The sequence below is a fragment of the Lepeophtheirus salmonis genome, chromosome 8 (assembly GCF_016086655.4).
Source record: "Lepeophtheirus salmonis chromosome 8, UVic_Lsal_1.4, whole genome shotgun sequence".
In the NCBI taxonomy this organism is placed as follows: domain Eukaryota; kingdom Metazoa; phylum Arthropoda; class Copepoda; order Siphonostomatoida; family Caligidae; genus Lepeophtheirus; species Lepeophtheirus salmonis.
This window is the reverse complement of record NC_052138.2, coordinates 21,826,246-21,840,963: the sequence shown is the minus strand read 5'-3', so window position 1 is coordinate 21,840,963 and position 14,718 is coordinate 21,826,246. Positions and strand designations below refer to the sequence as shown.

At 27.2% G+C, this 14,718-nt stretch overlaps 1 long non-coding RNA gene across 1 annotated transcript; it reads left to right on the top strand.

The window, feature by feature from the left end:
• Positions 1-1,000: 1,000 nt before the first annotated feature.
• On the top strand, positions 1,001-2,462 carry LOC139906220 (uncharacterized). The gene is made up of 2 exons (XR_011781581.1): positions 1,001-1,193; positions 1,251-2,462. It is a non-coding gene; the product is annotated as an uncharacterized lncRNA (long non-coding RNA).
• Positions 2,463-14,718: the final 12,256 nt, after the last annotated feature.

The following is a 14,718-nucleotide window of genomic DNA, read 5'->3' as shown; positions in this document are numbered from 1 at the left end:
AAATGAACCTTCGGGAAACACATCGATTATTTTCTAATTATGTATTAGTCATCATCAATAATCTTTTAATGGATCTAATAATTACGTATTTAACTATTATGGAAAAATTTATTTATATATTATCTGGATAAGAAATTTGATTCATATATCTCTGATAAGAGTGATAAGATCAATTTCCTGATATTTTTTAAAGCAATTCAAATTATCAATTAATTATTCCATTTGTTTATATATTTGTAAAATGAGACGTGTTGATTATATTTTATCATTAAAAAAATCATATTACTTTTATAATATTAAATTCAGTGTTTCTCAAACTGTAGGACACTTCTTATGAACAGCAAGGGAACAATGTTAATTTCTTAACGCTTTTTTTCATATTGTCTTATTTCGTCACATTTCATCTCTCTTTTTTTTTTTTGTCACATTTTACCTTTCTTTTTTTTCCGTCTCGTTTCGTTTCATCTACGTGTATTCTTGTTTGATCCCATTTTGTCTCGTCCTTGTCTCTTCACAGTTTTTTCAGCCTTCGTTTACCCATGTTTTGTATCATTTTGTTATCGTGAAGTATCGTTTTGTCTGGTTTTCGCATAGTCTTTGTTTTTTCACACTTCGTCTCGTCTTTGTCTCGCAGTATTATTTTTCGCCACATTTTGTGTCGTCTTTGTTCCAACATATTTCATTTTGTCATCGTGCAGTTTCATTTCGCCTTTGTTTAGTCTCGTTTTGTCACATTTTGTCTCGTTCTGTTATGTTTCGTCAAATTTTGTCTCATCTTCGATCTGTCATGTTTCGTTTAGTCATTGTGTAGTTAAATTTCGTTTTTCTTCATTTAGTCTTCGTGTTATCACCTTTAATTTCTTCTTTGTCTTATCACATTTCGTTATGTCTTGATTATTAAAAAATTTGTTGACAAATTGATTTTGTCAAATCTTGTCTAACAAAATTAACACTGTTTGTAAAACAACTCCAAGGGACGAAAAGATTGTAATTATTTTCTGTTAGAATAATGTACATATGCTTAATATCTATCTCCTCGATAAAGTTTGAAGCCTAGAAGTTTGAGAAGTACTGTATTAAGCCTACATGAATCATTTATGTTCAAGTGCAAAACACTTGTCTATTTAATATTACCTTCAATAACATATACTTCTTCTACAGATCTGCAAAAGGTTTAAATGCATTTCAAACATGTAAGTAACACATTTATAAACTCATTGTTATGAATTTTTGAATATTTCACTTTTAAGGTTGGTTCATATTGCAAAGCTTCTATATGTATACTTCTACATAATTATTAACAAAAATATTCATAGAAAAACATATTAATTATGTAAGTAGGTACTAGTACATAACAGTGCATGCTCCACTTTATTTCACTTTCTGCAATATCGTGACTTATTCAATTGAAATTATTTTAAAAGGGCAATTTTATGGTATTTTTCTACATTATATTACACATGATATGGAATTTAAAGATTGCTAAATTTTTTATAAATGATGAAAATAAGATTATTATAGCATTTTTCTTTTTTTTTCTTTTACTAAGAGACAAATTCCAATAAAAAAAATCCATTTGTCATTTAAAAAGTTAATCTTATCTGGATTTTTCTCTTTTCTAAAATTATTATTATTATCTAATAAGAGTTGTGTTAGAAGTAATTGTTTTTTAATCGGAGTTGATTAGGTTAAAAAAATATAAACACCAGGATGATAAAAATTATGGAACCATTTTTAATTGCTTCTTTTATATATTTGGAAAAATGAATTAAAAAGTTTGAGTCATTTAACTGACAGAGAAGAATCTCAGCTTTCATTTTTTAAATAGTACATATAGAAGAAAATTCAAAATTATTGAAATTTTATTGTATTTTTACGAAGTTTCTGCTGTTGTTGTAAAAAGAGGGACTCTCAATTCTTTTGAGTGACTTTCAACCAGTCGATTTTACGGCCTTACCAACTGTGGATCGAAACACTCAACTATTCTTTGCATATTTGGTAAACTTTATAGCCAAGTTCTAATTAAAGATCTTACTGACCTCATTTGAATTCAATTTGGTTGGTCTACCATTCTTATGCTTGTTCCCAATGATCAAAAGATTTATGTCTCCAAACGAAATGGCGTTACTGACCTTTACACTCTTCATGGTCTTACCGGTGTGGACTAAAACTCCAATGTAAAATTTTTAAGACGCTTGAAATTATGGGGAAATAAATTAAAAAGGAAAGAAGAAGAATTTATTATTGTCGTCGGACAACAAAAGAGACCACACACCACATTTTATATGGCATTTCAATTCTATAACTTTTCTTCAGTAGAAGTTGGATATATTTTTGTAAAAAAATTAACCATAATTTTATAATTAATTATTAATGCTGTAAAAATAAGAGCTCGGTACAAGTTTTATGCAAAATGATTATTAAAAATTGTGATATCTGCGGTATCATTTTTTCATAAAGATTTTAAATTGGATTAATAATTCTTAAATTGGTTGAATTATTATATTTCTTTATTAGTTGAATTATACTTGAGTTGTTGTTTTTTTTTTTCAAGGAGAGAGAGTTACTTACAACAAGTAATTTTTTAAACAAGTAGTTTTTTATATAATTTTTTAAATAATATAGTCAAGTATTCATTGTTATTACTGTAACATATGTAATTTTAATTATTGACTCTCTCCCAATCAGTTAATATATTTTTATCAAAATTCCAAACTCATTGACTGAGGATAAAAAACTGTATAAAGCGGTCAGCTAAAATATGTGTTGTATTTTTTCTCCAATTGTGTATTTTTCCGTAATATTTGGTAAATTTATACTTCACAGCAATTATGTTCGTTTGCCAGTACATGTCCCACAAGATAGTCTAGAAAGTGAAGTTATTCAATCAACATATTATACTGATCTATAATTGGAAAAAATATAGATTGAATGCACATCATTGAACTTAATAAGTCTAGCTGTAATCTTCTGGTATAAAATTATTTAGTCTAATTTATATTTCAATCTTAATTTTTTGTATGTTGTCGTTGTCTCTTACTTTGAGGACAGTCACAACATTTGACAAGTAGCATTCAAATACAATTTAGGAAAAAACTATTGAAAGGTATTTTTTTAAATGTATTCAAACAATAGTAAAATTGCTTTATTAGTACGTTGTGATATATATATTTGCAGCCTGATCAAATCAGATCCGAGTAAAAACCGAAATAAAAGACTATTACAACTGTCTTGATATTCCTTAACAATAATTTTAATTTATTTTTACGTATCTCGAATATAATATATTTGTATATGTTTTATCTCAATTATTTGTAATATGCTTCATTGTAGAGTAGTTGTTTGTCCAAGTACAAAATAAAATAACCGTTTAAAATTACGTGATACTTTTTCCTTCGAGTATCTTTACAAATGGTTGTCAAGACACATTGGAATCGCCATAGAAAATAATCTTTTGAGGGTTTAAGTTTATCATTCTTATGAAAAATTATTATTAATTTAGAAAGACCTTGAGAGAGGGCAAGAGTCATAAAAAATAATATATTATTTGTAAAAGAGTGATAATTTATTTTTCTGGTTCTATATCCTCGATTCCTTATTCTTATTTTAGTAACTACATACCCACAACAAGTAGGTGTTGAATTCAAGAAAGAAAAATATAATGGATGAGTCAATCGCTCTCATGAGAAGAAAGAGAGATGAAAAAAGACCACCGAGATGTAAATATGTGGAACAAGAAAAGAAGATGAGACATTGAAACAATATTCTACAAGGAATTTATGCGTATATTGCTTTATTGTATGTAGTGAAATACTGTTTATGAGTGTGTAAATACAATGAATCTTAAAATTAAAATAGTCCACACAAAAGGAAAATAACAAACAGTATGTACGAATGTGTCTTTGAAACAACTAGGAGTTTATTAATTACATATTATAAAAATGTACTCGTATATTTAAAAAAATATAATTTAAATATATTATACTCTAGACTTATTAAAATATGATTGTAACGCCTTGTTATATTTTTCCCTGTTACTAATCTAAAAAGTGTTGTTTATTTTCTAAAACTGCTGTCATTAAACATTAATATTACAGTAGAAATTAATCACTCGTTTATGACAGGGAGTAGTAGTAAAGAGTTATAGATGTGTTCTTAATGTAAGACCTTGTGAGACTTAGAGGATTGATATCGGAGTAACTCCTGTCTATATGGTCTGGCTATATACAAAGGGGACTTGAGTTTTTCTAACTCTCATGGATGCTTGCAGCTTATCTTATAAAATGACATAAGAGCTAAGCTACTCTTCTCCCAAGCATTCTTCAAATTGTCTGGGTTACTGCATTCATTTTTAGTTTCTTTTATTTTTACGTAATGTCAGTTCATATTTTATACAACTCTGACGATTTCTGTCAGGAGATATGTAGACTATTAAAGTTTCCAACATGTACTTTTCTTTTTGACTTAAACTCACGAGGATTTAGAAAATTTTCACATTTCTACTTATCATTATTATTTAATTCTTGACGAGAGAACAACCAAATATAAAGGAAATACAAGAGCGTGTGCTCATAAACTGATGATTTATTGGAGAATTATAATTGTTAGTCCGTGTTGGATCATTCTAAATGCATTCTTGACGAGATAACTTCTAATTATTCGGTTGAACCAGGAATGTGTGTTTGCTCATGAATGACGGGGAGTAATGATGATTATTTGTTAGGCTCCCTGTTGAACTGAGAGTAAAATTGAGAATTGGCAGTGGAGTAATTCATGTCTATGTCGTTGTAAGATACAAAATGGGATTTGTGTTGATTTCATTTATTTCGTAGCTGGTCACAGCTAATCTAATAAAACGTCATGACAGCTAGTCTGCTATTCTCTCAAACATTCGTCAAATTGATAGGTTTTTTTTGTCCCTAGTATTTTTACATACTGTCTGGTCCTATTTTATACAACTCTACCAATATCTATAAAGCAAGCTCAAAAAGGACGATGATTTGATAAATTTTTTTTTACATGTATTTCCCTAAAGGAATATGCTAGAAAAATCGAATTCAAGATCTAAATGGTTTTCATAATACGTTTACACAGAATATGATTAAGATATTTTTTTCGTAATATTTTGGCCTCATCAATGTGAAATCTTTAGACTTTTATATCTATGAGTAGTAGTTCTCACTACTCCATTACAACATTGAGGGGGGAAATGCGACAGGTTATGTTTTAAAGATGGCATTAAGAAGTATAGTGTCTGATTTATAATGATAACTTTGAGAGATGTCAAATCTGATGACAGAGGGCACTGTTGTGTTCTTTGATCAATGATCCGTTTTAATGTTCAAATAGGAAAAAATAATCAATGATATAACTATTATTTTTCAAAATACTAACATGTTTTTTTTGACTATTTTTACATCTCCAATAATAATTTAATAACATATCAGTATATTGCAGGGAAAAGTTTTGTCGTATTTAAGAAAATATCACCAAACTCACAAACGCATTTAACCACTTTGTTTGTATTTTTTAATTTGCATATTTACAAAATTATTTTCCAATTAAACTATTTATAAATACGATTAATTAGATCCATATATTAATAATTATTTCAAAAAAAACAAAAGGTGTTGAAATGATGATAAATGATTGATAGTTGGAGTTTTTTTACTAATAAAACACTTTGATTAATTAGTAAGGTTTTTGTATAAACGCACTTATGAATAACTATGTATATTGTATAGATCATAAAATGTTTTAATGCCTCTATAAAGTATGTTATGATTTTCCATATTTTCTAATTAATGTATGGATAGTTAAATATTTAATTGTGTTTTCTGTAATTAGTTTTTACATATGTATCTCAAAAATTAATTAATAATATACAAATAATTTGAATTTGAAGTAAATAACTAAATAAAAAATAAGTTTTACAAAAAGTTATAACTTTTTTTTAATTTGCAAACCCCTAACACATCCTTGATACTCTTCACAATCCAAATATGTAGTACAGCAAATTTAACTATGCATTACCAATACTTACTGTTTCCATATAAAAAGACCTATTAAGTTAAAAAGATGCATTAAAAATAATGGAATGATTGAAAATATAAGTAGCTTAGAGAAGGACCAGGCTGGCACATATAAGGAAAACCAACTTACAAATGAATATATGTACACTCTGAAAGAATTTCTTAAGCATTATAAAAGAAGAAAATCTCTATAAATTATGTAACATATTAATATTTTAAGCATTAAAAATTGAGGAAAACATTAATCTAAAGCATAGATTCTTGATTTGCAAAAAAAATATAATGCTATTTTGAAGGTTTCTTCATGGTAAAAAAATCTTATATCATATAAAATTAATAGAGATATGACTGAGTAATTTTGTAAGAGGGATATTCTATATACTGTAACAAATAAGTCGTACTTATTTTATCAAAATCATATTTTAATGATTTTACAAATAATTCAAAATTTGTAGTCTATAAAATTTTAAAAATCTACATATATTCGCAATTAAATCATAGGTGTCATAAATTAATAATTAATTTGATTATTCGTCATAAGTTTTTGGATGCATAAAGTTCCACTACCAACATATTGTCTTTTGAAGAATAAAAAACTAAAGGTATTAGCCAAAAACATTCATTTAGTACAAAACAAAGTCCTTGCTAACATATATACTTTTGACCAAATACCCAATCTTTTGAGTAGCAAAAAAGTAAAAAGGAAGGTTGATATAAATAAATTGGCACAACTAATGAATCTTGCGATGAAAAATGAGTTAGAAATGAAAAACCATATACGAAGGGGACCTGGTTTGGACTGTGAAATATCGAAGATATATTAAAAGGTTGCTTACATCATATCCAAGGTAGGGCTAGGTCTTGTACCTAAAAGTATATTTAAGTTTTAATCTATAAAAAAAAACCTGTCATTGCCAAAGCGTTTGAGGCTCTTTATTTTAAAAAGTGGAAAATGTACCTGGAGTGCCTCAGCCATTATGCTAATTTTCAACATTGGATTATGCTCTGAAAATGCTCAAAAAACCAACAAACAAAATTTGCCGAAATATATTTGCAATTATAAAATGGACTCATATAAAAGCAAAACTTCAAACTAGGGAAGGCTACATGGATTAATGAGGCTCCAGTTGACGATATATATGAACAGAAATGGCGTTTTCAATCACTAATCTCTACAAGTTCTCATAAGTCACTAGCAACAAGAATGGGCGTTTTAAACTTTAATAGTAATGTTTCAAATGATTAATTTACTCCATCTAAATGTTCAAAACGAAAAGGAGTTAAGTTTTAAAGGAACTTACTTATCAGAGGCAGTGTTGATACTTATATTTTATTATGTCAATTTTTTCTTTGTTATTTTTGTTCTTATAAAATTGTGGTATTTTTGGTTTCTATTTTTTTTTAATAATTAATTTTATTGATTTCTACAATTTGTGGTTATGATATTTGTTTCATTTAATTTATGAATAAATGTTAGAATGAAGAAGCAGTCCTTTATAAAAACTCTGATTTGTCATAAAGTTTTGGCGTAATTATTCATACGTATATAAATTTTTACCCTTATAATATTTTGTTCCGTACACGTATAAAATCGAAAAAAATATTGAAAAAAATAGGGATTGAATTACTCTAATGGTGCATAAGTATAATAAAGTATTTTGTGGCTCCAACAACATTGATATTCCAAACAAGTAATCTATAAACAATTAAATAAATTACAATAATAGCCTTAGAAATCCAAGGATTTCTAAGTAATTAATTATGCTTTCGTGGATTAAATAAGAAACTATAAAAAATAGTCTTATATAGTGATATATTTAAAATTATATATAATTGTCCATACTGTTTAAAGTATAACCTATAACATTGTCAACATTGAAAAAAAAAAATAATAATAACCTTCTTTTTTTGTGTGTGCTTCCAACAAGTCTATAAATCCTCTAGACCTTACAGGACCACAGTTCCTCGGTCATTTTAGAAGGAACTGTTTATATCTTGGTAATAATACAATTATGCATAAAAATAACAAAAAATAATAATAATAATAATCTACTTCCTGACAAAATTTCAACTAAATGTCAGAGGTGAGAGTAAGTCCTTACACTGCGAGTCAAAGTCTTTAAATATTTTTATTGAGTTTAGTTCGAGCTCTCAGATTTTTTGGGAGTTTATTTCAAATCCATATTTGCAATGTAAGATCCATACTCCATTGTGTTAAGGCTTTTCTTAAGTTTAGTATGGAGTAGCTTTCGAGTTCAAGTCAAACGCAAGTCTCGAGTGTCACCTCTACTAATATCTCGAAATTTATAGAATGTCGTATTTTTTTATAATATTAACAGTTTTGTAGTACTAAAAGGAGTACCTGGAATTATTCATTGTTATTAAGCATCGACAAACAGACAAAAAGGCTTGTAAACTTTGATTTAATAAAATAAATACAGTCAAATCCGGATATCATGCAAATACACTTATAGTCAAAATTATCATGGATAACAATTTTGTATTATTTCATTATATTTTTTTATAACACTTAGTATCAGAGATGTCACTTTTGGGAATTATCCCAAGATATTGGGATCTTGACGTTACATTAGGGATGATTTTTATCAAAATTTCAAAATCTTGGGATTTTATAAATGCATTAATAATTGACTACTTTTGGTTGATTATATTAATGTTATCTACAAGCCTTGTCTATATAATGTGTTAATAGACGTAGTTTACTACTCATTTATTCGTTTTCAACTCGTTCAGAGCCTGTTATTGTTCTGTCTGATTTTATGTGCGGATTAATGATAAAATAGAAAGAAAGATGGAACATGTTTGAATCGACAGCCTCCTTTAGCCTTAATAACGAAACTTGCAGAGGGGAATGTTCATCAACGACAAAAATATAGGTTTAAAAGGCATAAAAAAATGATTTATCTACACTTATCAGCATATATTATTTAATGTAAAGAAGAATATGAAATATAACTGATTCAAAGTGAGCGTAAAATGGTATTGATATTTTGTAAACTATTTTTATTTTCTTGCGATTTCGATGTTGATTTTTTTTTTTTTTTTTTTTTTTTGGGGGAATCTAGGACTTAGATACATATGTTATAAAATTCAGAGGGGTATGCTTGCTTCAATTAGCAAAAACAAAAAACAGCACTTACTCAATTGCCCCACTTTTTTTTGCTATCAACTTCATAGTAATTCATTTCTTGAATTACTATAAAGTTTTTTTTTTTATAGTTACAAATCATAAGCTGGCACCAATATTGGTATTTTTAACATTTATTTCATATTTTATTTCAATCAATACGGATACATTTTATGAGTGCCCCGCCAAAAACATTATCGCTAATAAATATTCTAAAAATTATCAATGATCTGTCCTAAACAGAATCAAATTAAAGAATGGGTTGCCTCATAATAGAGAGTTACAAAATTACTTATTTACCTAAATATACAAAAAACGTGGTTTTTTATTTACTGCAAGTAAAAAAATCTGGTTCTAAACAACTTTTTATCTGAAAATACGAATTTCTTTTGTACGGTTTGGTTATATGCACTACTCTTTCAGTTTCTATATTAATATGACGCGTTAAGTTTTAGTTACACACATTCATTACCACTTGTTGTTTTTTATATTTAGTAGTTAAATAGTTTTAAAGTATTAAGTGCACACTCAAAAATGAAGTGTTGACCGACAAAAAGTCAAACTTTGGTCTTCTAGTATATCGATGACAAAATACTACTAAGAACAATTAAGGAAAAAATTGAGTATAATAATTCTTTTTAGTCTCTCCATTTATTTTTGCAAATTCTTTTCACAATTTTACTTACATATAAATACTTAATGCTATTCAAATTAATGAAAATGTAATTATTCGGAAAGGAAAGAAAAAATTGTTTTTTTAAAATGAGGAGTTAAAGAAAGAAACAGAAATCAATACTTCCCTTGTGTTGCTGTTATACCATTATATTTATGTACATAAATAAATACAATATACATAAAGAAGAAGTTCTTTATATTTTATTTGGCAAGATTGGTTTTGATATATAATGCCTTATCAATTGCCAAGAATAATATTTTTTTTCTATAATACTTTGTATATGTATGCACACATAATATATTTATATATAGTCATATAACTTACATTAACGTGTACATAGATACTTACCTTCCCTTTTACTTATTTCACTTGACAGTGACAAGAAAGATTGTCAGTCTCAGAAAAATACAAATATATACCTACATTATGGAGTAATAATACCGTGTGACAATTTCCTTATTTGCTTTTTATTTCCAAGAATTCTTCAACAGTGGTATTCAATAATATATGTATTTTAATGTATCAGAATAAATTAATTAAAATGTGTTAAAAGCTAGAAATAACATACATTTTTCAAGGCTGTATATACTTTGATATCAGGCCAGTGAGTCGTGAATATTTTCCCATCGGTTCCGTGTTGAATTTGAAATAAAAGCTTTATAAAATCAGAGCCATGAGTATTAGTTGTGATGTTAATCGTGTTTATTTTTTAGCTGGTCCGTTTTTTTTAGTTTGTAATCTGAAGCATTAATTATCTTGTCCTTAGTAACTGTCATTATTATTTATATCCTGAGTTGTGAACTTCCTTTCCTACTACATTCTATTATATTCAAAACCTAATTGAAAATGAGGGTGTGTTCATAAAATAAGTAGAGTGACATTGATGATTTGTTGCAAAATTAAAGTTGCATTGAGTATCGTTATCCGAAAAATTCTTGCAAAAATCCTTGTTTACTTCCTTTTCCACTACCCCCCGCCCGTCGTGTTACAGTTGTTTGCAGCAGATCCAATGAAGAGTCATGACACTTATCTTATTTTCTCCAAAACATTACTCCAATTGTCAGGCTTACCTTGTTGATTTTCAGCTTCATTTTTAAGCATGCCCAAAATACACACAATTTCAATTACCAAGTATAGTCATCTTTTCTGATTACTTGTGTGCAAAGATGAAGTCACCATACTTTATCAAAGTCATTTATGCCCCCAAAAAATAAATCATATAATCCTGTGATCAGTTTTGTAGTCCATGGGACTAAAACGCTCCATTCTCTTTTTGATCCAGTCAAAGGGAGGTTACTTTGAATATTATTTTTTTTAAAAAAAAATTATTTAGGTTTTTATAAGCCATGGACATCAAATATAAAAACAGTGTTTTAGATTCCAATCTGAAAGGGATTCTGTCTTCTACCAACTTAATGATTATCTTGTGGAAATACCAATTTGAAAATATTTGGGGTTGTACATATTTCCTCAGATTCAAGTTATCTTACAATTGCTGAATCAAATTGTGCGTGCCATTAAACACATGGACTGAAAATAGAATTGTGGATCACAGGTCTCATTTGTGTCTACATCATTTATCCATTAAACTCCGAATAAAGTAACTCTAAAGGTTTTATATTCTGGTCAAATATGGGTACACATTTTTTAGAACTATAAAAGTATTTTTAAACTTGACAAAGATCCAATATGTTAGCAAAACTTAAAATATTTTAAAAGCACTGAATCTTAATTGTAATAGCCTATCTATATCTACACGTCAACAATATATTTCAACAACTTTAGTTTGAGGACTTTTGTATAGTCTTTCGTCTATAAAAAAGCAAATCTAAAGTATTTTATCTAACTTATCTTTCTGCTTTCAGAACTGTAAGGTACTATATTGTCCCCAAAGTAAATGAGTTTTGAAGATATTTTTCTTAAAACAGAGCTCATTAGAAAATACATAAAAACGTAGTTTTTTGTTCCAAATTTTAGCTTTTCTATACCTCCTAAAATACTTCATTAAATCTTTGAAAAATCTTTTAAGTAGGTATTACTTTAAACTCCGTCTGACTCTTGGTTAGACACCTTTATTTTTATTGTATCAATAAAGTTTACAATAAATCAGAAAGTATATCTTTCTTATATTGTTTTGTAATGTTGAAAAAAAATGTGTATGTAAAAAATAATCTTATTATATATCTCTCAATTCAATTGAACTTAATATACTAATAAAAAAAAATTAATTTACGCTAAAAATTAAGTTGTGGGCTGTGACGTAATTTGATTGAAATTACTAAAAAAATACCAGTAATGATGTTCTAAAACTTTCTTTTTTTCAACACTATTTTATTTTTGACAGTGTTTAATAAATTAAGTTTAGGTGCACTGACACAAAATTGGATTTGCAAAATGAAAAATAGATTTATATATGTTATAAAAAAATAACTTTTTTTTTACTATACCTCAGGTATCTTATTTAAAGCATAGTGTAATTTTAAATTAAACTAATTTTAACTTGGAATATATATGTAACTAATATAAATTTATAAATTTTTTTATTATGCAAAATCCATATTACAATCATAGGATCCTTTCTATATACTGATCTCCTATACCAAATATAATGAATACCAATTAGTTTCTACTTATCTCAAATGTAGTCCTATCCTCTATAGTTTATTCTTTTGCAAAAGTTGTTTAAAAAGAAGTTAATACCTAGTGTTCCCTACTTAATATTTTATTTCAAAAATTCTATACTTCAGCAATTATTCTGTTAACTTATATTTGAATATATTTATTGATAGATTAATGGTATTCAAATACTGATCTCATCTTTTTTTAGGAAAAATAGTTCCCATACATTCACTTTTGTAAGATATTACATTTTTTGATACCACAGTTGATGTAAAAAAATTTATTATTTTTTGGTCATTTCTTGTATGCAAAAGTGAAAAAAGTCTCATGACGTTTGCAACTTTTTCCTCCCTTAGCAGAATTCAAATTGTTAAATGAGTTAAAGGGGTGAATTTATGGTGGTTGTATAGTTAGGATGCAGTAATATTCAATATACTCAAAACAAATTTAGACGCCCCTAGCACTGATAATGTACGTATATGTAAACATTTTAACACTTCAATTAATTCATAGGATAAAATACACATTTCAACTGTAAACTGGAATATTTATAACTCATGCAAATTCTTCCCACTTATTTTTCTAGGACTACTACATTATGTACCTCTCATGACGTTTGCAACTTTTTCCTCCCTTAGCAGAATTCAAATTGTTAAATATAGATTGTATTGTTTCATTACTTTGTTTTAAAGTTATATGTCACTCCATAGGGCTGTAAATCTTAAGCATTTTTTAGCTTGCAATTTTTGTTTTTTTTCTAAAGGAGTTGCCATTATTCATTAATTTGTGAGAAAAAAATATCTTAGTATTTAGTGCTCATGAAAGATGTAGAATAACAAGACTGAGGATATGTTGGGGATATAAATTGTTGATGTTTTTATGAGTGTAGTTAAAAAAAGGCTATGCTGGCAAGTTATATATATTAGTATAAGTTCTATAGTTAGACTCAGAGTATAATTAAAGATTAATTCAAGCTTTTGTCCTTGCCTGATACGGAATGGTGTTGTGTGTATTTCTTTATCTCATAGCTGTTTGGAGCTGAGCTTTTTAAACGTTGTGACAGCTTAGTTACTCTTCATTCGAATATTCTTTTAATTGACAGAGTTACCAGGTTATTTTTGTTTATTTTAACATACCAAAAATGATATATTTAACCCTATTGCTCAATATTTTCATTTCTTGTCTTGACCAATAATTAAACATACAAAAATATTGAAGGATCTTGTACTCCGCAATGATACTCATTACTTTATATAAATGGGTTAATATTTTGCTATTTTTATATAAATTCAATACAAAAATGCGAAGCTTCGCTTTTTCCTACCACTACATATCAATCCAATCCAATATCTACTAAAAATAGTTGGTTTTTTCCTCTTTTCACATTATTGGTATTTATATAATGACTTCATCATTATATAAATACATTTGCAATATAACTGATTGAAAGTCCCTTTTAGGTTCACATAAACAAGTCAATTCCCTACCAAATAAATTGATGTTGTGTATGGTAATGTAGTTGTGCCTATAAAGTCATTTAAAAAAATTAAACTCTTTTTTTTCATCTTTAACTACAGTAACCATACATTTACAAATATATTATACCACATTTTAAGACCTAAGGCACTCATAATTTATTCATATCCATATGAGAGAGAAAAAAGAAGTGGAGTGTTTATAAAATTATTAGCAATAAGATAAAATGCAAATATAACTATTAAATTTGGCTTATATTTTATGCTGTATTTTATTATAAGGCCAAAAGCTATTATTTCACTAAAAGAGAAGAAATAGGTTTCACTTGTGGTGTTACTTTTTTATTAAATTCTCCGCCAAAATGATTACACTAGTCAACAAATTGTTGCCCTAAAATTGCGATGAGGGGTTTCAGATTACTTTTACTTCGAGAAAGAGAATGTAAAGTTAATAGTAAAAAAATCAGTGTTTTAATAGTCTACAAAGACCAAAATTTTACATTATCAATAAGTTTTCTTATCTTAATAAATATATCTATTTAAAAAAAAGATGCTAAAATACTTAAAATTTCAATTAAACTTGGAAAAATATACCTACAAACCATATTCCAAGCTTTTTTTCTTTCATTTAGATATTTTAAAGCTAAAAAGGACACCAAATAATGTAGGTATTGGAAAAAATATTTTTCAAAAAACATTTTGTAGACCACAATGTGAGACATTTTGGTAATAATAATCATTTTCATGTTTATCGGTGTAAAAGCAATG